The following is a 24,437-nucleotide window of genomic DNA, read 5'->3' as shown; positions in this document are numbered from 1 at the left end:
AGTATACATTTAACACACGTTTACAGATTTTTTCAATGTATTGATCAGTTATGCTGACTTTTCATTCTTTTTCTTTTTTATCTTTAAAAATATTATTTATTTTATAAGATGTCTCAGGGAGAGGGGATACTAGAGGAAACATGGTGATATAAAAACCAAAAGACATCAATAAAAACATTTTAAAATTAATAGAGCACCAATTAGTGAAGATAAACCCCATTGGAGAGAAGAATGGAGGTAATCCTGAAAACTTTTTTATTTTTTACAGGACCTGAGAGTCTACTTTTTTTATGTTTCATGCTTTTCTATAATCTCTTTATATCAATCATTTTTTTTATTAATTGACAATCTCTTCATCCTGGTGTCTAGGTTTACACAACCTCTTCTTCTTAAAGTATTAATCAGATAATTTGGGATTTTTAAAATCCAAACATTAACCTTGGTAAATTGGCACTGACAAATCTCTGACTTGTCCTTCAAAAAGGAATGCAGTTGATGATCAGAGGTCCTCTTACAAGTAGCAAGGCACTAGTCAGTTGCTTCAGGAAAACTATTCCTTTGTGTCTGTGGTCGTCAGTAAGCATTTATCAGAACTATCCCAAGAGTGATGCTAGCTTTCCATCTGGCTGAGGGGCTTTTTGCAATAATATAATAGATTGCTAGGCATTGCCTTAGTAGGAAAAAATCTAAGCATTTTGAGAACTTATAGCACTTGCATATCACCATTATCATCACTACCACCTTCCTTTGAGAACTCATGCTGCTTGAAGTCTTGCAACATTTGGTACTGATGACCAGTTAGTTTCCTGAGATCCAATATCATATTTCCAGCTGCTTCTTGATTATATGTCCCATCCTCACCCCAAATTAAATATGCTTAAAATGGAACTCATTATCTTCACCCTAAAACGATCTATTCCAATTTCAAAACTTGAAATTGGTTTTTTTTATTCCTCCTGTTGCTCACAGTCCTTCGTCCTCATATATTCAACCAGTCACAAAGGCTTGTCTATTATTAATTTGAAATGTTTCTTGCACAATCCATTATTTTAAAAATTTTATCTCACTTGATTTTACCATCCTAGTTCACACCATTATTACCTCCTAGCTGTATTATTATTATTGAACTAGCTACTTAATCTCAAGCCTCTCTGTCTCCAGTCTCTCATTTGAATCTGCTCTCTATACTACCACCAGAAGAATTTTCCTACTGTTTTGCTCATGTCATTGTCAAAAACTATCAGTGATTTCTCACTGCTTTTAGGATAAAGCTCACAGCCCTAAGGTTAAGTTTCATCTCTCTCCATTGCCTGATATTAACCTACCTGTCCAGACTCAGAACTAAGCATTCATCTTTCTGAATCTTCCACTCCCATCGGCCAAAGTAAACTGCTGACTGTCCCTCAAATATGCTTTTTTATTTTCCCATCTCCATGTTTTCATTTATCCTACTTTATGTGCCTGTAATTATTTCTTCCTTTCTTTCTTCCTAAGACCTTGCCCATTCTTCAAGACCAAGCTCACCTCCCACCCATGCCATAGACTTCTCTAATCATTCTAACCTAAAGAGATTGCTTCTCTCCTCTGAAATATTGTAGCACTGAATGTCCATACTTCTTGATTTGGAGACAGCTAGGTGATGGGGGCTGGATTTTGAGTCAGAAAAATCTGACATTGAATCATGACTCAAACACTTACTAGCTATATGAGTTGTGGGCAAGTCATTTAACCTCTGTTTGACTGAGTTTCTTCAACTGTAAAATAAGGTTATTTGCGCATAATTTCAAATTATCTAATCCTTTTAAACCCAAAAGCTAGGATTTCCGTGATTTGGCAACTAATAAGTTTCTCTTCTATTCTGTTCTATTTAATGGATTCTTTTCTATTATTGAGTGGTTATTTGAATCTGGTTCTTATTCAACTTTTCATTTTTTAATGACATCTCCATAACTGAAGGAATGGGAAGGAAGGGAAGGTAATAAGCATTTAAATAGTGACTACAGTGTCAGGCACTGTACTAAGCATTTTATTTTATTCTCAATAACCCTGGGAGGTAGGTGCTATTATTACACTCATTTTACAGCTGAGGAAATTGAGGCAAACAGGGGTTAAGTGATTTGCCCAGGGTCACACAGATGATAAATTTCTGAGGCCCGATTTGAATTCAGGAAGATGGGTCTTCCGGATTCCAAGCCTAGTGCTCTATCCACTGTGCCACCTAGCTGTCCTCCAAAAAGTACAATATAAATGCTACCTATTTTTATTTCAGAAAAAAACTGGGAAAACTTTATTCAGTGACTTGAGGAAAACTAGGACAATAATTTATATAGAAACAACAATATTGCAAACACAATTTTGAAAAATTTAAGAACTCTGATCAACGCAATGACTAGTAATGATTCCAGAGGATCCCCAATGAAATATGCTAACCACATCCTGACAGTGAAGGTTCAGAGGTCAAACTGAAATATAATTTTTTTTGGACATGTCTAATGTGGGAATTTTTTTTGCTTGACTCTACATGTTTCTAATAGGGTTTTGTTTTCCTTTCTGTCTATGTGTGAGACAGACAGACAGACAAACAGAGAGAGAGAGAGAGAGAGAGAGAGAGAGAGAGAGAGAGAGAGAGAGAGAGCACATTTGGAACTATTCATCTCTCAAAGTTACTAGACTCTCAGTGCTGCTTCTAGGCCTATACTCCAAGGAGATGTGAACAGGCAGTTTTCAGACAAAGAAATCAAAGTTATCCATAATCATATGAAAAAATGCTCTAGATCACTACTGATCAGATAGATGCCTATTAAAACAACTCTGAGGTATCATCCCTATCAGAGTGGCAAATATAACAAAAAGGGAAAGTATTGGATGTTGGAGGGGATGTGGAAAAGTTAGGACACTAATCCACTATTGGTGGAGTTGTGAAAAGATCTAACCATTTTGGAGAGTAATTTGGAACTATGCCCAAAGGGCTATATAACTGTGCATATCCTTTGATCCAGCAATACCACTGCTATGTTTATATCCCAAAGATATCCCCAAAAAGAGAAAAGACCTATATGTACAAATATATTTATAACAGGCCTTTTTGTGGAGCCTAAGAATTGGAAATCAAAGGAATGCTCATCAATTGGGGAATGACTAAACAAGCTGTGGTATATGATGGTGATGGAATATAATCATGCTGTAAGAAATGACAAGCAGAATGATTTCAGAAAGGCCTGGAAAGACTTGTATGAACTGATGTATAGTGAAGAGAAGAGAACCAAGAGAACATTATACACAGAGACAGCAATATTATTTGATGAAGAACTGTGAAAGACTTAATTATTCTCAACAACACAATGATTCAAGACAATCCCAAAGGACTATCAATGAAAAATATAATCCACCTCCAAAGAAAGAACTGATATTCATGGAACACAGACTGAAGCATGCTATTTTCTACTTTCTTTCATTTTTTCTTTTATTCAAGTTTTCATATACAAAATGACTAATATGGTAATGTTTTACATAATCATACATGTATAACCTATATCTGATTGTTTACGGCCTCAGAGAGCGGGGAGGAAGTGGGAGGGAAGGAGAGATAAAAATTGTAACTCGAAACTATAAATAAAAGTGTTTGTTACTTTAAAAAAATTAAAAATTAAAAAAAGATGAGGGGGAAAGAAACTACATATACAAAAGATATTTATGGCAACTTGTTTTTAGTGGAAAAGACCTAGGAATGCAGAGTGTGAAAGTATCCATTGGTGAGGAATGACTGAAAAAGTTGTGATGTGTGAATATGGTGGAATGCTGTTTTGCAATGGATCATATGAAGGGATTTGTACTGTAGCATAAATATTGTGGAAATGAATAATTCTAGGAGACTTGGAGACTTTAATCAGCACAGCCATTTGCCATGATTCCAGAGGACATATGATGAGGTATACCATACATTTCATGATGAAGAAGCAATGGACCAATGTTTGAATGGGACACAAATTTATGAACATGTCTAATTGGGGGTTCTTTTTCATGTGAAGTGATTATATTTCTTCTTTTTCTTTTTCCCTCAGGGTGGTGGGGGGGAGGTGGAGCAAAGAAAATGAATGTTTGATAATTAGAAAAATTAGCTCTAATTGACACAAATGGACAAGAAAAAAAGGAATTCAAAACACTGAGGGTGCAGTGATAGGAGTCATACTAACCCGAATTGTCAAGTGTTATTTCAATCACTATAATAAAATTAAGGGGAAGATATGAGCAAAGTAGAAGAAAAGGACCTGAGGCAAGAGCATACCATAAAGGCAGACCTGCACATGGAAGAACAGACATTAAGGAAGATGTGTCAGGTCTAGTCTAGATCCAACATTGTTCCAGATGAGCTGACTTTATTGCCCATCTCTAGAGAAGCAATTCCTTGAGGGAAAGTAAAAGAGTCCTGACACTAACTAGAAAAGATCTTAAACTCAGAACCAGAACTAAGGAATAAATTGCAATGGCTCTTGAATGTCAAACTAAGGCATTTGGCCTTTATCCTACAGGCAATGGGAAGCCTTTGAAGATTTAATGGTGCATTTTTTTAAAAAATTCAATAGATCACATGCTAAAGAATCCATTAGGAATTTGCCACTAATAGGTATATAAGATATACATTTTAAAGAAAGAATATTCAAAATGGTCTTCTATCTTTTTAAAATTCTCTCCATGTACTTTTTCTCAAGTGACACAAGAAATTACCAGCTTTTGCTCCATCTTTTATTTGCACTGAACTGCCTGTTTAAGGGTCACTAATATACAATTGTCATGCTGCTATTTAGTCCTCTAAAATACTGATTCCAGATACTAATCCCAATCCTCCTCCATTATCTTCCAAAAGAAACGTATGCCACAAAGAGGATTATTATTCCAGAATTCCTTGCTCTGACTTCAAGTAACTTTGTTGTTCAGTCATTTCAGTTTTGTATGACTACACATAACTCAATTTGGGGTTTCTTGGCAAAGGTACTAGAGTGGTTTACCGTTTCCTTCTCCAGCTCATTTCACATACGAGGAAATGGAGACAAGCAGGGTTAAGTGACTCACATGGTTAGTACGTATCTGAGGTCAAATTTGAACTCAGATATTCCTAACTCCAGGCCCAGCACTCTATCCAGCTACCCAGCCTAATGAGATAGCCTTTGAGAATTAAACTTCTTGGGGGCAGCTAGGTGGCACAGTGGATAAAGCACTGGCACTGGATTCAGGAGGACCTGAGTTCAAATCCGGCCTCAGACACTTGACACTTACTAGCTGTGTGACCCTGGGCAAGTCACTTAACCCTCATTGCCCTGCCCCCCCCCAAAAAAAAAAAGAAAAAAGAAAAGAAAACTGAGCTTCTGTTCCATAATAAAGTAGGAATTTAGTGGCTGTATCAAGTGATATAGGAATGAAAATCATATCTGACACTTCTCATTGAGATGGCACAGTGACCAGGAGTAGAACAGCTTTGTCCTAACACAACTACTCCAAAAAGAATAAAGAACACCATGAAGAATAAAATTTTAAAAATAAAATGAAATCCAAGTAGAAACTATACCAAGAATATATTCCCAGTCTGGGTCCATAGAAAGAAACAGCCAGAAACGTGTAGGCACTAGAAAAAGGATCCAGTCAAAAACATTCAGTCCAAAAGCATAGGCACAGAAGTGGTCAAATGTGTAGGCCAGGGGGTAAAATCTGAAGCCTACGTTATCTTGCTTTAATGCTGCAATGAAATAAAGATCCTGCAAACCTAAGACTAGGAAGGCAACAATCTGCTAATGTCCTAGGACAGTCAAAGTCTGTAGCTTGTTGGTCAACTCTGAGGCCAACCTCAAAGAACTCAGAACTCATTGGCAGGGTCCTGGATAATGCAAAACATGTCAAATCAAGGCCTCACCATTCCATCCAGAAGGAAGTAAAGGCATGGTTTTTGGCACAAAGCACAAATTCAGGGGATAAGGCTAGGAAAATAAGTAAAAAGAAAATGCCAAACAAATATCATGGATCCAGTAAGATTTGAGACCATTTCCAGAAGAAAAGTATAACTCCAAAATATACATCAAAGCCTGAAACAAAAGCACAGCATGCTCATGTTAAGTACAATTAATATTTAGGAAAATCTAACAAGAAAGAAGTTAAAGACCTAAATAGAATTCTAGACAACTATGATAGCTCTCCAGTGATTAAGAATAGATGAGTGTGTATATATATATATATATATATATATATATATATATATATATATATATATATATTCATTTTTTTCTCTTTTCTTTTTCTTTTTTTTTTTTTTAGTGAGGCAATTGGGGTTAAATGACTTGCCCAAGGTCACACAGCTAGTATGTGTTAAGTGTCTGAGGCCAAATTTGAACTCAGGTCCTCCTGAATCCAAGGCCAGTGCTCTATCCACTGCGCCACCTAGCTGCCCCATATATATATATATATATATATATATATATATATCTTAATGGTATATAGCATTCTTTTCAAAAAATCAACCATCTATCAGGTTATTCAAAACCTCAAAAACACCCAAAAAAAACCAAAAAAGGAAAATCACTAAACACATATTTTATGGAATATGATTTTATTGTATTGTGAACAAAATCATAGAAGATTAAAAATTAGTTGGAGACTAAATGCTAATCCTAAAGAATTGATGCATCAAGGAATAAATCATAAAATAATGGGTAATTCCATCAAAGAAAATGACAATAATGAGAAAAAAAATCAAAATTTTGGGGATAAGTTCAAAACATTCATTAGGGGAAATTTTATATTTCTAAATACTATCTTTGACAAAAGGATAAAGAACAGATCAGCTAAACACCAAAACAGGAATTCTGAAAATTGAAAGAAGAGACCAATAAAATTGAAAGCAAAAAAGAACTTAACTTATGAGTAAGTAATAAAAAAAGCTATTTTTAAATGATAAAATAAATCATTTAAATAAATGAATAATTACAAAGATATAAAGTACACATTTTTTAAAAAACGAAATAGAGGGTTTAAATAATCCAATTTCAGAAAAAGAAATTGAATAAGCCTTAAATGTACTCTTAATTGAAAAAAATGGCACCAGATGGATTTACAAATGAATTCCATCAAACATTCAAAGAACAATTCATTCCAATTTATGTAAATGGTTGCAAAAACAGGGGGGAAAGCAATTCTACAAAATTCTTTCTATGAAACAAATATGGTCTTGATATGTAGTCAAGAAAAAACAAAATTGAAAGAAAATAATAGACCAATAACCCTATTGCTGATCCAAAAAAGAGCTGTCTTGAGATTCCTTGAACTCTTAAGGTGGCACAGGAAAAGCTGACAAGTCTTTGATTTCTACAGTATTCTTTCAGGATCAGCAGAACAAAGAAATGTTTTGCAGGCAGCATGGCATAGTGGAAAGAGTGCAGGTTTAGAATCAGAGGTTGTTGTTCAGTCATTTCAATCACGTCCAACTCTTCATGACCCTATATAGGGTTTTTTGGGGCAGAGATACTGGAGTGGTTTGACATTTCTTTCTCCAGCTCACATTACAGAAGAGGAAACTGATGCCAAGAGGTTTGAAGGAGTTGCACAGGGGTCACACAATAAGCGTCTGAGAACAGATTTGAACTCATGAAGATGAGTCTTCCTGATTCCAAGCCTAGTACTCTATGCACTGCACCACCTACTTCCCAATTGAGAGCATAAGCATAAGCATAAGCAAAAAGGAAACAACATTCTAATTTATTGCAGATGACATAATTTACTTTTTAACTTTTAATTTATGGACTAACACAAACATTTCTGTAAAACAGTAGAATAAAAAGATGATTGCACATGAAATTGCAAATCTATTATGTACAACTTGCTATTCTTTTTAAATATATACTAAAGTTATCATAAACTTTCTGTTTCTTTTTCCTTTTCTTCCCTCTTTCCCCTGACCATGCACTAGAGATGAGTATATGTATATATATATATATATATATATATATATATGTGTGTATATATATATATATAATATGCACATATGTGAATATGTATATATGTAAAATTATCCTATATATGATTCTATTTATCAGTTCTTTCTCTTGCCTTTGGTGTCTACCTCCATAAGTTCTTTGTAGCTAATATGGGTAATTATAATAGTCAAAATAACTTAGTTGTTCAAAGTTGTTTGTAAAATAATATTGCTGTTACTGTATACAATGTTCTCTTAGTTCTGCTCATTTTGCTCTTCATTATTTTGTGCAAATCTATTCATGTTTTTTGGAATACTACTGTGCTATAAGAAATAATGAAGCCATTGATTATAGGAAGATATGATTTACTTATAGAACCCTAAAGAGTCAATTATAATTAAACTATTAATATAACTTCATTAAAGCATCAAGAAATAAACTCACATAAGTCATCAACTTTTCTGTATATTTAAAACAAAACCTAGTAAGAAAATATAGAAATATAAATTCTACTCAAAATAACTATAGAATATATAAAATATTCCAGGGTTCACCTACAGAGATGTGCAGCAAATATATAAACACAACTATAAAACATTCTTTATGGAAATATAGATCAATTAGAAAGATATGGATTGCTTATTAGACCATACTAATATGATAAGAGTAGTAATGCCATAGAAATTAAATTATTGAATGTAATAATAATAAAACTACTAAACTATTACTTTAAAGAATGAGAAAAATAATAAAACTCATCTAAAGGAACAAAAAGTCAAGAATCTCCCAAAAAAGGTGGTTTTTTTTTAAGAGGAAGGAAGTGGGTCTAGCAGTACTAGATTCAAACTATACAACAAAGCAGTAAACATCAAAATTATTGAGTACTGATTAAAAAACAGAAAAGTCAATAAATAGAACAAATTAGGCAAACACCATACAAAAGCAAATAAAAATTTATCAGATAATATTTGATAAGCCTATTTACGCATTATTTGACTCATTATTCAACAAATTTAATTAATTCTTTAACAAAAATACTGGAAAAACTAGAAATTAGCCTGGCAGAATTCAGCTTTAGACCAACACATACCATATGCCAAGAAACAATCCAATGAATACATAACTAATATAAAAGGTCACATCATAAACATATCAGAAGATCAAGGAAGTAAGTACCTTTTACAACTATGAATAAAGAAATCATGACCAACCAAGCATGAGTAGTTTATACAAAATGCAATTCCCAATATCAATTATTTCATCCTTATCCTTTATGCTTTTCACTAATGTCTTCCCCTGGTAGAATGTAAACTCCTTCACAGGAGAGAATGTTTCATTTCTTTATTTCCCCAATACCTAGCAGAGTAAATGGCATATAATAGGTAAGTCACAAAGGCGTATTACTTGATTGATTGCTTGATTTTCTGTGCTAAGCTAAATAGTCCATGAGTGCCCATCTTTTGGCCTTAACACCATTAAAATCAGGTATCAATATCAAATTTTATCGCTTGTGGATAAGGGACCTAGTGTTCTCATCACAACCACCCATTGCCCAACTGCCAATGACCATAAGGTGAGCCCAAGAATCCAGAAGAACAGCCTCCCACCCCAGACTTGCTTCAACCTGGCTCCAACAGCCATCACTGAGGAGAGCAACCCATACGGCTATGCAATCAGGCAATTGCCTCTTCATATGATACAACTCCTACCTCCTCAGTAGACACATCTACCAAAGACCTAGAAAAGGAAATTCTGAAAACCAAAGTCCTTGGCACTATGAAGTGGTTCCATATCAGAAATACATATGGTCTTATCTCTTGAAATGACACAAAAGATTATCATCTGCTTTGCTGCTATGCCCTGCTGTATTATTTCCATTTGGATTGTCTTAGAGAAAGATTCTGAAGATCATCTTTCAAGATAAGGTACCAGACACTGAAGTCCTTTCACCAACTGAAACTCTATTACAGAGAGTGCAATTCCAATGGCCTGACGACATTTTTGAATTGCAGGACATTCTCAAGGTCTCTCTGAAGAACTTTAGAAATGGTTGAGAGACATAGGAGAACTGGCACAGACCTGCCCAGTATGATGTGCCTACATCAAAGGCACTGTTCTGTATAAGCAAAGCAGAATTGCAGTAGCTCAAAAGAAACATGAAAAGTGCAAATTTAGAGATAATCTCCACTTCACATGTTTGTATGAACTATTTGTGCCCAACCTGTGGTAGAGCCTTTCAAGTTCATATTGGTCTAATCAGTCATAGTCAGACACACCATACCTTGACCCCAATATAGTGATGTCATTTTGGTCTTCTTCAAGCACCACCACCAGTGCCCTAAAGTATACTGTACAGGAAAGCTAAGTGTCACAGTGAATAGAGAACAGGTCCTGAAGTTGGGAGGATCTGAGTTCAAATCTCACTTCAGACACTAGGTGTGTCACCCTGGGCAAATCACTTAATTCCAATTGCCTTAAACACCTGGAGCCATCTCCTGTCATCCTGATATATGTCTTGCCACTAGAGGAGAGAATGAGGTTGGTGACCTTGCACACTTCTCCCTCACTTAAATTCAATTCAGTGCAAGTCATGACATTACCCTGATGTCATGGTCCTCTTCATGAACAAAGGACAAAGTATACTGTAACTTTCTATCTAACCTGAAGCTGAAACCTCTGATTTGTGTTACGTCTTGGAATTAGAATGTGAATACCTCAAGAATAGGAACTATCTTACTTTTCTCTTTATACTCCCAGCTCCCAGTCCAATGCTTTTGGACATAATAATGTGTTTGATAAATGTGGGAGGTTTTTTTTGTATAATCAATAGACTCTAAGATCCTTCAGGTCAGGGATTATTTCATTTTTCTCTCTAAACCCTAGTGTCTGGAGGAGTGCCTTAAACTAAGTACATTCTTAATGTTTGTTAAATTGAATTTAGCCATATTAAAATAGTCCTAAATACTAACAGAAGTGGAATCCAAACTTATGCAGAAAAAAGGAAACTCAAATCCAGCAACTGACTTCCCTTAGGTAGCTGAAGACCCACTTTCCAAGCAGCCATGTGATACTTCCCATCCCTGTGCGCATAATTATCACTACTGCAGTGACTCTTCTTTAAGGTTGATTACAAAGTCATCCATCCAGCAGTCTCAGGACCTCCAAGCTTTCCAGTTGCTATTTCTGGTTCACATACTTCCCAGATTTTGTGTTTGATAAGCATTGCTTGTGCTTTGCATATTCAGATGCTATTTCATATCTGCCAGTAAGACACCAGCTAGATAGAGAACTCAAGCAATCAGGCTATCTGTGGCATCCTGTCTCAGAGAACAAAAAATAAGTGGAAAGATTAAAGAAATCTATGAAAACGAAGAAGGGTGACCCTCAAAAATGCAAAGTTCACTTGATCAGAAGACCTCCAATTAACATAGTAGGTTCTCATGGTAAATTTCTAAGATGGCTTTCAGTGAATTTAGCCCCTCTTTCTGCTATATCCTGAAGGGTTTTCTAGGATCCCCACAGGAAGGAACAGGCAGTGCTACTTATAATTTCACTCAGGAACTTTACTATCCACCTATGTCTCATCCCTGCTAATCCCAAAGTTTTAGAGGAAGTACAGCTTCTAAAAAAAAAATTGGATTAAAGCACTAAACTTGTTCTATTGACCCAGGGATCCCACTCCTTGGCATGTTTTTTTCAAGGAGGTAGAATATAAAAAGAAAGATTCCACATATCAAAATATTTTAGTGGGATTATGTGTGGTAACAAAAGCCTAAAAATGAAACGGGTGCACAATGAGTGGGGAATGTCTAAACTAAAGGTGATATATGAATGCAATGTAATATTGTGGCCCTCTAACTGATGACAAGCATGAAGAATTCGAAAAACTTGCAAATTGAATGTACTGATCAAGAGTTAAGTAAGCAGGACCAGAATTCTATACCCAATGACTAGAACAATACAAATGTAAGGAACACTAATGGGAAAACAAATCCTCTGAAATATGGCCCTCCAACTTGATCACTCAGCTCAAACTGCCCTGTCCAAAGAATAATCTCTCAACTGACAAATCCAATGGGCTTTTCTCAGTCCTTGTCCTCCTTGGCCTCTGTATCATTTGATGCTATTGATCACCTTTTCTTGGTTACTTTCTCCTCTTTAAGTTTTCATGACACTGGTGTCTCTACTGGTTCTCCTAATATCTCTCTGACCACACATTCTTAGTCTCCTTTGCTGTTTATTCATCTATATTGTACCCACCAGTGTTTGGTGTTCCCCTAAGCTTTGTACTAGGTTCCCCCTCTCTTTTCACTCTACAATCTTATTTAATGATTTCATTAGCTCCCATAGGTTTTAATCATCAAAATCTATAATCCAACTTTTTTCTCTCTGTTGAGTTATAGTCATTCATTTCCAACTGACTCTTGGATATCTCAAAATGGATATTCCAGAGACATCTCAAATTCAACACGTCAAACAGAATCATTATATTTACTCCCAAATCCCCACAGCTTCTGAACTTCCCTCTTACTGTCAAAGGCACCACTATCCCTCTACTCACTCAGGCCCACAATATTAGTGTCATCCTCGATTCCTTGGTCTTATTCACCCCACATCTCTAATGAGTCACCAAATCTGATTCTATCTTCATGATATTTCTTATATACAGTAACTGCTTCTCTTTCCATTTGGTCACAACTCACTCCAGACCTCCATCACCTCTTATCTGGATTACTACAACAACCTTCTAACTTTTCCCCCACCTTGACTTTTTCTTCACTCTGATACATCCTCCACTTGGCTCCCTACTATGTCTTCCTACCCAGTGAGTTGCAGTCCTCTGTTTGGCTTTTCAAGCACTTCATAACTTGGTTGCTTCTAGGTAGGGATATTTTATACTCTCACTTCTGTCTCCTAATTTCCCTTATTTCCTTTAAGACTCAAATCAGATTCCACCTCTGCAAAAAGACTTTCTTATTCCTATAGTTGCTAATGTCTTTCCCTTTCAGATTATCCTCAACTAATCTGCATATATGTGACTAATAATTTATATGTTGTCTCTCCCATTAGAAAAGTTCCTCTCGGCAGAAGGGACTTTTTTAAACCTTTTTTGCATCTCTGATGCTTAATACAGTGCATGCGAAATAGCACTTAATAAATGCATATTGACTTGACTGATTATAATGAGGGGTCAACTGTTCAGTAAAACAGATGATGAAATTTACATCTTCCATTTCTTCAGAAAAGAGACAGGGCTACAGACATAGAATACTGCACACATTATCAAATGCGGTCACTGCCAGCTGGTTTGGATTATCTGCTTTTCACTGTAACAAAAAGAAGACTGTGGTGGAGGTGAGAGGTGGAAGAGAGCAGAAATCCAAAATTAAGTGTGATATAAAAATAGAAAGCATCAATAAAGCTTTTGTTTTTCAAGATTAGGTTCTTGTAGTAGAAACCTAGGCATTCTGAGTTCTAATTTACCCTTTTCCTCTATTTGTATGACCCTAGGTATCATTCAGACTCTGAAAGTCTCAGCTCCACAGTAGACAAAGGGTACTAGCGTACTTTATTTTACATACAAATTACATTCCTAATGATTAGTTGTGAATCAAATTTTTATAAGTCTAATCCCTATTTCCCCACTGAATAATACTATCTAACAGAGGTGCCTTCTTTTAATTTCTCATTTATGGGCACAGAACAGTAGCTTCTAAATGCCCTGATTTTAACTTTTTCTCCCTCCCATTTAGTTAAATCACCAATAAATATTTATTAAGCACCTACAAGGGGAGTTCATGATTTGACCTCTAAGAGTACATGCAAGTTTGTGGTTCTAGGAATCTTTGTGAGAGTTTCTACTAATCTATAAAGAGAACATGTTTCTACACTAGTTGTAATACAGGAGCCTACCTTACTATTAGATCCACTGTAAAATGGTTTCTTTTTTGTAATGCGGGGTTCAATAGCTTTAAAAGGCTTTAAAGTTGTACCCTGACTTTTGGGACACACTGCATGTATAACCAGGCTCAAACATATATGTCCCTTAAATTAAGATTCTCGAAGAAAGGTCCACCTTTATTGAATTGTCTGCTTGGGTTACCATGGAATGGATATTCATAAGTATGTCTAGAAACATAAGCACTCATATAAATCCTCAATAATAGTCTCCATTGTTTTGAGCCATAATTGAAACTATTCACATTGTGTTGCTAGAAATAAACAAATGACCCACCAATTTGCAACTCCTTATAAACCACAGGGTTCTGGGTAAAAGCTAATGGGCTTTTTGAGGAGCGGAGTCACATCAGACGAATCTAATTTTCATCTATGATAGAATATAGAAGCACTTCATCTGGAAAGAATCTCAGTAGGTTAGCATGTCTGTCCTCTTGTCTCTTAAGGCATATATAACCTGTGCCAGGCAGGTATCTTTCTTCTTTCAAGAGATACAATAAAGACAAGGACGGAACCCTGAACTAAGGGACAGTCTTCAGTAACATATAGCTCTGCAAATCATTGACTTTTCTGGATCACAATTTCTTTGTTGGTAAACTGAACGAGATTTAGACTCAATGGTCCTCTCATTGTCTAATGTTCCTTGCAGTTCTACCACTCTGTTCCTATTTCACAAAATTTCACTCATCTCCCTCAATAGTTTATTATGTGTTTTAAGTCTTGACAAGGGTAAGTCATAGGGGCCGCTAGGTGGCGCAGTGGAATAAAGCACGGCCCTGGATTCAAGGAGGAACTGAGTTCAAATCCGGCCTCAGACACATGACATACTATCTGGGTGACCCTGGGCAAGTCACTTAACCCCCCATTGCCCCCCCCCCCAAAAAAAAACAAAAACAAACAAAAGGATAAATATAATTATAGACTCATAGATTAGAGTTGGAAGGCCCTTCTATTCATCAAGCCCAACTACCTTATTTCACTGATGAAAAAATTTGAGGTTAAATGACTTGTCTAAGTTTGCACTCAGCTCTTTCTGACTTCAAGTCTGCAGTGCCTCTAATATTTCAATAATCAAGGTGTTATAATTTGATTGATATGAGCAAGCCCTCCACCCAAAAGCATGCTCCCCAAGAATGATTATAACAACAAAATAAATACAAAAATGAGATAAACATAGGCTAAGTTTTAAATGGGTATCACCTGACTAGTGTTTCGAGAATTCTGGGGAGGGGGCAACTAGGTGGCACAGTGGATTAGAGCACCAGCCCTGGAATCAGGAGGACCTGAGTTCAAAACCAACTTCGACACTTGACATTTTCTAGCTGTGTGACCCTGGGAAAATCACTTAAACCCAATTGCCTCACACACACAAAAAAAGAATTCTGGGGCGAAAGACCACTGGGTCAGGACCCTATTAGAACCTACAATTGCCCACTTCCTCAAGCTGTCTAAGAAGAATACATAGCTAGCACCTAGAGATGCATGTGGATAGTGTGCTGGACATAGAGTAAGGAAAGACCAGAGTTCAATATGCTCTAAATACTTACTAGCTGTGGGACCCTAGCCAAGCTCCCTCTCTACCTCAGTTTCTACACCTATAAACTGGGGGTAATAATAAGTACCTACCTCCCAGGGTTGTCTGTGAGTATTAAATGAGACACATATGTAAAGTGCTTAGCACAGTGCCTGGCACATAGGTAATAATAATAAATGTGTGTCCCTTCTCTAGCAGACCTCAACTACAAAAGGATTCTGGCTTCTCTTTCTCACTGTTAAATCCTTATGCAATCGTCAAATCAACTTAATGCCACCCTATTCCATGAAAGATTCTCAGATTCACAAATACCACACACACACACACACACACACACACACACACACACACATTTGGATAATGACCTTCCCCCTTGAATCTCATATAACATCTTGTTTAGTAACCCTCTAATGTGTTTATGATATAGTATTGTACATTACAATTGCCAGCTAGGTTGGTGTCTTTTCACCTCAAGAAGATTGTAATCGCTGAGAGGGCAGAGGCTAAGACATCTAAAATTTGTATCTCTCCTCCCAGCAGCTAGAAACTTCTCTATATGCAGAAAGCCAATTAATAAACATTGACTGAATATTTATTGAATTCATGGAAAAATGAATGAATTCCTCCAGATGATTCTTTTCCTGAAAGCTCTTGACTTCTCGCTCCTGACCTTGCTATAGTATGGATCCCCTTGGCTACTGACCCTCTACTCCCAAGCACAGATCCATGTTTCTACTTAGCCTCTAAACCTATTGTCAAGTTGTTCAAAGATTTCTGGATTTAATCTTTGTTTCCAAAACCTGCATCTATGTTTGGACTACACCTACCGTGATACCTCTCTGATGACTCTCATCTTCAGAAGAGATGGGAATCTGCTAAATATCTACAAATTTCCTAAAGGTTAAGACAAGATAGGAGCATTTTTATACAGATGCCCTTTCTAAAGTGAGAATAATCTCATAAGCTAGAGAAGACCACCTTGCAGGGGAAGGAAAAGAGAAGTTTATCTAACAAAAACAATGTCATTTTGAGCTGGTCATAGTAAATAATGGTCCAATAGGAGCCGTAAATAATTCTCATCATCAAGAGCTTAATATTGCACATACCACTTCATCGGGAATTCCAGAAGCCAGGAGTCCTTTCCTTTCCCTTGGTCCAACTCCCCATCAGGTATCCATGCTTCTGATTGGATTTGCAAACCATTTAAACAGCAAATGAGTTTTTGAGAGAAGGAAGGGGATTATTCCTGTAAGTTATGAAATTGTCTAATTTACTAACTAATCAATATATAAGATAAAAGTTGAAAACATGATGTCAAACTATTCAATATTTCCTAAAGAATAATTTTTACCTCCACTAGTTATATCCTGGTTGACAATTGCTGACTCCTACTGTGAGAGTAAGTCCTTAGATAGGCTCTTCAGGGCCTTCAAGGTGATGAGATGAGATGAGGCAATCCATCACACCTCCATGATGCTGCTAATGGAGGCATGAAGTTTTTTTTTATTTTTTTAACTTCAGAGTGGGAGTGGAGAGGTGAATAAAGTGATTTTTATCCTGTTGATGGTAAATGTGTCCAATTCAGTTCTCATTTCCACTCCCCTTCATAATTCCTTTTATTAGCTTATTTCCAAGGCTCTCACACATCTCAGTTATAGATGGCAGTGATAATAAGCCACAGTGGTGAGCTAACTACTGAAAAATGGAAAGAAATTATATTCTCTCTCTATTAAAAAGAAACACCATAGCTGAGACAAACAAATGAGTGAGAATAATGTGAGTGCCCATCTTTGCTATAAGACACAAACTTTGCTAAGCTACTTTCCTTTCCTGAAGGCCAGGGGTGAGTGGAGAAAAAATAAGTGATAGAATAAATATATTCTATTCCCCCGCCACCAACACTTCTAAAAGTCTAGCACAGAGTTTCTGCAACTACTTCAGGTCACTCTAAAATTGCCAATGACTATGAATGGTCCCTCTTCAGTGCTACCATAAACCACTAATTTCCCTTCCCTCATCCTCCCCACCCCAAAATTCAGAATTAACATGGATAATATTGCTTAGAATCAGATGTTAAGATTCTTTGTAGAATGAATATAAATGGTTAGCACAATATAGGCAATCAAAGGACAGCCTTAGAGCCAAGAAGACCTGGGTTCAAGTCTTGTCTCTGACACATACTAGCTATGTGACAATAATCAAATCACTTAACGTCTTAGTGTCTCTGGTAATTGTCTAAGACTGTAATTCACAGATTAGGTGTTGACCTCCATCGGTGGAAGGAGTTTCCACACTAGGAGTTCCAAACATTGGAAGGAAGGAAACTAGGAAGGAGAGAGGGAGGGTAGGAAGGAAGGAAGGAAGGAAGGAAGGAAGGAAGGAAGGAAGGAAGGAAGGAAGGAAGGAAGGAAGGAAGGAAGGAAGGAAGGAAGGAAGGAAGGAGGGAGGGAGGGAAGAAAGCAGGGAAGGAGGAAGGAAGGAGGGAAGGAGAAAGGAAGGAGGGAAGAGAGGAAGGAAAAAGAGAAGGAAGGAAGAAGGGAGGGGGAGGGAGGGAAGGAGAGAGGGAGGAAAGAAATAAGCAAAACATATCCCCAAAAGAAAAATGACTGATGGAAAATATTATGGATATGTTAAACCAAAACCCAGGCTAGATTGGATGTGATAACTTTTGCATCCACTATGTATTCCTTTTCTGCAGATATTCAAATCTATTTGAGTGAAGACAGAACATGTTCTAAAAAGTGCTCTCAGATCAATAGAATAGACCAGCACAGTCATACAACTGAAGAGTCATATCTTGCATGGAAGGTTTAACTTCCATAAGCTCACCTTCATTTTTACCTTTCCCCATACTTGTAATTCCAGGGTGGAGTCTTAAACTAGCTAGAAATTCCTGAGTCTGATAATGTATTCTTCCATGCATATATCAAAATCATGTAAGATTCTTAGAAAAGTGACTTTGATTATGCTTGAGGTGTAAATATCAAGCATGACACAAAGCATGGATAAGTAAGCTATGGCTAAAGGCGTTTTTCACTGTCTTGGAGCATATCTAGTGCAGTGTCCCAAGGGAAAAGGGATTGCCTGCACAAAGTGAGGTCTTCCATTTACTCCTGTTAGGGTTTGATATGGTGCTGATTACCTCAAGTCCCAAAACAATGCAGAACCTCCTAAACAAAATCCATATTCACTTATGAATTCATCTTAACTATTCACACAGGAAAAAAATCAATTACATGAAGAATACCTATTGTCTTGACTATGATAAGCAATGGCAGAGACAGCCCACAGCACTGGCCTCTTGGTATTTGTATATTTGACAGACAGCCTCTCTCCCTCACCCCTCTCCCATATCTGATAAGATGCCAAAATCTTGTCAATCCTACTTCCAGAACATTTCTCACACCTGATCCCTTCTCTCCACTCACACCACCCTAATCCTCGCCTTTTTTTCTGAGCTATTGCAAAAGATTTTTAAAATATACCTTTTCAATTCTGAATTTAACAAACACCAAATAAAATTAACACTTTCATGTACAAAGTAGAATAGAAAAAAAAAGTGAATTGTACATATACCTGCTAGAGTCTATCATGTGCCACTTATTTTTCCTTTTAATAGGCCTAGTAGGGGCAGCTAGGTGGCACAGTGGATAGAGCACCGGCCCTGGATTCAAGAGGACCTGAGTTCAAATCCGGCCTCAGACACTTAATACTTACTAGCTGTGTGACCCTGGGCAAGCCACTTAACCCCAATTGCCTCACAAAAAAAGGAGGGCTAGTAAATGTTTAGTGGTGGAACTCTGGCAGGAGAGGGGGAAATGTATACACATATTTTTTATTCATTTATTTATTCATTCGTTTGTTAAATTATTTGTTTCTTTGTTTATTCAGTTGCAGGGCAATGAGGGTTAAGTGACTTTCCCAAGGTCATACAGCTAGTAAGTGAGGAGTGTCTGAGGTCAGATTTGAACTCAGGTCTCCTAAATCCAGGGCCAGTGTTTTATCCAGTGTGCCACCTAGCTTTCAGTACACACATTTTAAAATGTAATCTGCTTTGTTAATACTTTCTTAAGTCTAAACAATCAACAAACAATAAATTCTGATGGGTAGCATTTGCTGATTTCCAAGGTGTAAATGCTCACATTGAAAATTTAGCAATCCCCTAGAAAGCCAGTTCAACTTGGCTTCGGCACATCTCTGCTGTTAATTTATAGTAAATCGGGCAGACTGCTGTGTCCAAGTATATGAAAAGCTATTCTGTGGAAGAAGGATTGGACTTGTTCTTTTTGGACCCTGAGAGCAGAAAAAAAATGTGGAATTTTAAAGAAGCAAATTTTGGCTTGATTTCAAGAAAAGCTTTCTAACAATTAAAGCTAACCAAAAATATAATGGGTTGTTTTAGGAGGCAGTGGATTCTCCCTCACTGAAGTCTACAAGCTCGGGTTGGATGTCCACTTGTTGGTAAGTTATGGTGGTGATTCTTTTGGAGTATGTATTGGAATAAATGGCCACTGCAATCCCTGAAAGTGTATGACACCTCAAGAAGTAGTGAGCCCGGGGCAGCTAGGTGGTGCAATGGATAAAGCACTGGCCCTGGATTCAGGAAGACCTGAGTTCAAATCTGACCTCAGACACTTGACACTTACTAGCTGTGTGACCCTGGGCAAGTCACTTAACCCCAATTGCCTCACCAAAAAAAAAAAAGAAAGAAAAAGAAAAAGAAAAGAAGTAGTGAGCCTTCCATCACCAGACATCTTCAAGTGGAAGCTTGTCGAGGAATGTAGTATACCAGTTGTCCTCTGAGATCCCCTTTGGGTCTGAGATTTTGTGATCCTACAAGGAGTGTGTGACTACTAGGTGCCCAGCCCTGAGTGAGGCACTGGAGGGGAAAGCAAGAAAAAAACATTTTTTTTAAAGTTCCTATCTTGGAGCTTCAAAACCTGGTTAGGAAGAGAGGAAGAGAGAGACACACTTGCTGTAACTAGAGAACAATTCTAGTACAAAATATTTGGATGTGAGAGTGTGATACAGACCAAATAAATACATATGGTTTGAGAAAATTCAAAGTGACAGAAAGGTCACTATTGAATGGAGCCACTTAGGGAAGTTTTCACAAAGGAAAAGAGACTTGAGTTTGCATGGCTGCACTCAGGCATCATTCTAGCATGAGCATTCTATATGGAACACACCCAAGTTTCCAGACAAAGATCTGCAGCCAGTGGTTGTGGCCACCTGGAGGTTGATTGACCAGCAGTCTTTCATCAGCCCCTTTAATTTTAGAATGTTAAAATCCATTATATAGGAAAATAACTGTGTGCTGTATTTGGAGTGAGAGAAGACAGGTAAAAATAATTTTTCCAGTTGAGTTCTTATGGTTTATTTGTTTTCTCTGAGTGCCTCTTTTCTTCAATCCTTGATATTATTCCTGTATATCCATTATAGCAAATACTCTTAAGAAGAAAGGCTTGAGTTTGGAAATAAATTGCACCTTCAAATCATGTCTTAGAATGTGCATCATTAGCATTTAACTGGCAAAACCAGAAACAGAAAAGATGATGATGCCATTTGAGAAGTCAAATAGAATTCTGAAATGACTGGGCTCATCTTTTTTTTTCTTTCCTCTTCTGCTTTAAAAAAAAAAAAAAACTGTTTCCACATATGAATCTTGGACCTTCGAGGGCCTATCGTTTTAGTGCTGGACAACTCCATAACCATCATTTTCCATGCACAAACAGTCTCTCAAAATAAATAGCTTGGGATAGAAGCAACTCCTCAAATTTGCATCCAATAATGTTAATATTTGACTTCCCCAGTCAGCACTGAAAGCCAGTAGTCACCTGTTTCCCTTTGAAGAGATTCCCATTATATAAACAGTATTCACCTGCTTTCTGCTTTGCTCTGAATGTAGCAGCATTGCCTAAACCGTTCTTGACTATCAGTGGAGCTTGAGAAAAATGAATACAAAGGCAGAGCAATGTCCAAATATAGAAATTAAATCCACTGATCCTTGTTCTGCTTTTGAAAGGAATTATGACAGCCAATGTGTGTTTTCCCACAAACAGCAAAATTGGCAAGTCAGCAAAGTTCAACTTCAGCACCCATCTTGGAGAACTTTCCCTTCAATTGATACTTTGGACTGCTCTCTTCAACTTCCTTCTGAGTCCCAATGCCTTGGACTCTCTCCACCTTCCCAGCCACCAGCCAAAATTTAATCTCAGATTAGGTTATTTACACTTAAGTATGAATTTAATATGAATTTAGTATGAATTCAAGACAACTTGTTTTGTCCCCTTTCCCCAGGGTATTTACACTTAAACTTCACATTTGATTATGACATGCAATGCTTTAAACATTTATGAAAGGAATTTTAGACATTTCTTATCAAACAAAGTAGAGGTTTGAGAGCAGTCTTGTTTTCCTGATGCCCTTGGAATCACATCACATGGTCACTTATTCTGATACAAACTAGGCTGGTCCTGGCAACAAATAACAGTATCCCTCCATGACTGGCACTAAGACATACATCAGGTGACAAAAATATCCAAACATCAGAATAGTACCCTCTTCTCCTTCCAACCAAAACCTTAGACTTGGTTCCCTGGGAAGCCTAGCTCTGACAAGTAAGTCTTGGTCTTATCATGTTCTGGATAAGGATTCCTACACCACTTCCTGACAATCTCTAACCTCTCCCCCTTTTCCAGATCCCTTTTCTTTCCCCACTTAGAATGTAATTCCTTGAGGACAGACATTGTCCTCACTTGCTTTTGTACCCTAGACACTTAGCTGTGTTCCTTGCAAATAGTAAGCCTTTACTAAATGCTGTATTTCTCTGTGTACATCTGTCTCTTTCTCTCTCATTCATATATGTATGTATGCATGTATGTATCTATCTATCATCTATCTATCTATCTATCTACCTAAATAGCTAATAATGCTAACCTCACTTCTTCCTAGAAAAGAACCAAAAGTACATGTGATCTCATGATGTACTTAGGCATATGCATGACTACTTGACTATTTTTTATGCCTTATACTTATTTGTGTAAATGCCTCTTCCAGTTGCCATCATCCTAGGCTCTGTTAGTCTAATAACACATCTTCATGCCAAGAACTATATTCCTACCTGAATTTTAGACTGCTAATAAGAACATAGTAGTACTTTCTTCACAGGGCAGCTAGGTGGCACAGTGGATAGAGTGTCAGGCCTGAAATAAGGAACACTCACCTTCCTGAATTCAAATCTGGTCCCAGACACTTACTACTTGTGGGACCCAGGGTCATATAACTCTGTCTGCCTTAGTTCTTCATTTGTAAAATGAGCTGGAGAAAGAAATAGCAAACCACTCCAGTATCTTTGCCAAGAAAACCCCAGATAAGGTCACAAAGAATCGAACATAAATGAAATGATTCAACAACAACAATATTTTTGAAAGACCTATACTTTAGAAGGATTTTGCTGTAGATACAAAGGGGATGGTTTGGAGAGGGGAGAAAGATTCAAGGTGAGAGATCAATAAGCTTTTGCATGATTCAAAGTACAGAATAAGGCACGCATTTTTGGACATGGCCAATGAAGGAATTTGCTTTGCTTGACTGTGCATATTTGTTACAAGGATTTTGTTTGGGAGACATATAAAACCTCTAAGGTTGATTTCATGGAGAATAACCTTGTCCTCTCTCAGACTGATGCTCCCTTATACCAGATTTTGGCCCTTGATAGTGACAGTTCTAAGATTCTTATGTTTATATATTAGATAGATAAATGATAGGTAGATAGATATATAGATGATAGAGACATAGTTATATGTGTATATAATACATATATATATATATAGATAGATATACCATATTTATAATGAAAATGTTATAAAAGAACTTGACATACTCCTAGTTTTAGTCTTTTTAATACAAAGTGTGAATTCCTCCACTCTGGATTTGTTTGTTTAATCTATAAAAATGTTGGCTCTCCAAAATCGAAAGAGATCCATATATATGGGTCTTTGAGCCAATGGCTATACTGAGCTTTACAAAATATTTCAATCCATGATTTCTTTGAGATGTGTAAAAGCCCCAAAATATAATTACTGGACGGTAACATCAACCCCATTTTACAGAAGGGGAAACATAGGATCAAAGAAATTAAGTGACTGTCCAGGAGTTTATAGTTGGGGCTCAATTCCAGTCTTCTGACTCAAGGCACAATGCTCTTTCCAAAACATCATGCTTGTTACTACATTATGGAACACACACACATACCACACACACAATAATGCTATAATTAAAATCAATAATAAATAATATAGACATTTCTTCCTTTCCTTTTTTACAAATGTGAAGGACTATGGGCTGCAGAACATTGCATATACTATTAGACTCCCTTGATATGTTGCTTAGTTTTTGAATTGTTGAATTGTTTTATTTTGCTCTTTTTTTATTGTTTATTGGAACTAATGGCTTGCTGGGTAGAGGATAAGTGATGGATACTATTCAGAAATTAAGATGATATAAAAGATATAAAAAACAAAAGATATGCATATTTTTTACATATAAATTGACAAAAATATACATAAAATGGATACCTTCACCACCTTAGCAAGGCAGAGGACTGGAGGGAAGGAATCAGATTTCTGAGAAGTACAATGATCTGGAAAACAGACACATATCATAATTAAGTTAAAACTTCTGAGTGGCCAAAATTGTCATCCCAACAGTCCCTGCCCCCAAAAGATCATATTCTAATGAAGGATAACATTTAAATAACTAGGTACATCCAAAATATATCAGGAGTAGATGGAAGTCATCTCAGTGAGCTGGGTACTATGGGCCAGGAATGGGGAGAATTGAAAAAGGGCTGCTACAGAAGGTGGAAATCAACCTCAATGTTGAAGGAAAGCAGTGATTCTAAGAACCTAAGGTGAGTCAGGAAAGCATGGGGGACAGCCAATGAAAATGTACTAAAAAGGGAGTGTTGTTTGCAAGGAACAGAA

Source organism: Dromiciops gliroides, chromosome 3 (assembly GCF_019393635.1).
Source record: "Dromiciops gliroides isolate mDroGli1 chromosome 3, mDroGli1.pri, whole genome shotgun sequence".
NCBI classification, from domain to species: domain Eukaryota; kingdom Metazoa; phylum Chordata; class Mammalia; order Microbiotheria; family Microbiotheriidae; genus Dromiciops; species Dromiciops gliroides.
The sequence above is the reverse complement of the archived record's forward strand: the minus strand, read 5'-3'. Positions refer to the sequence as shown.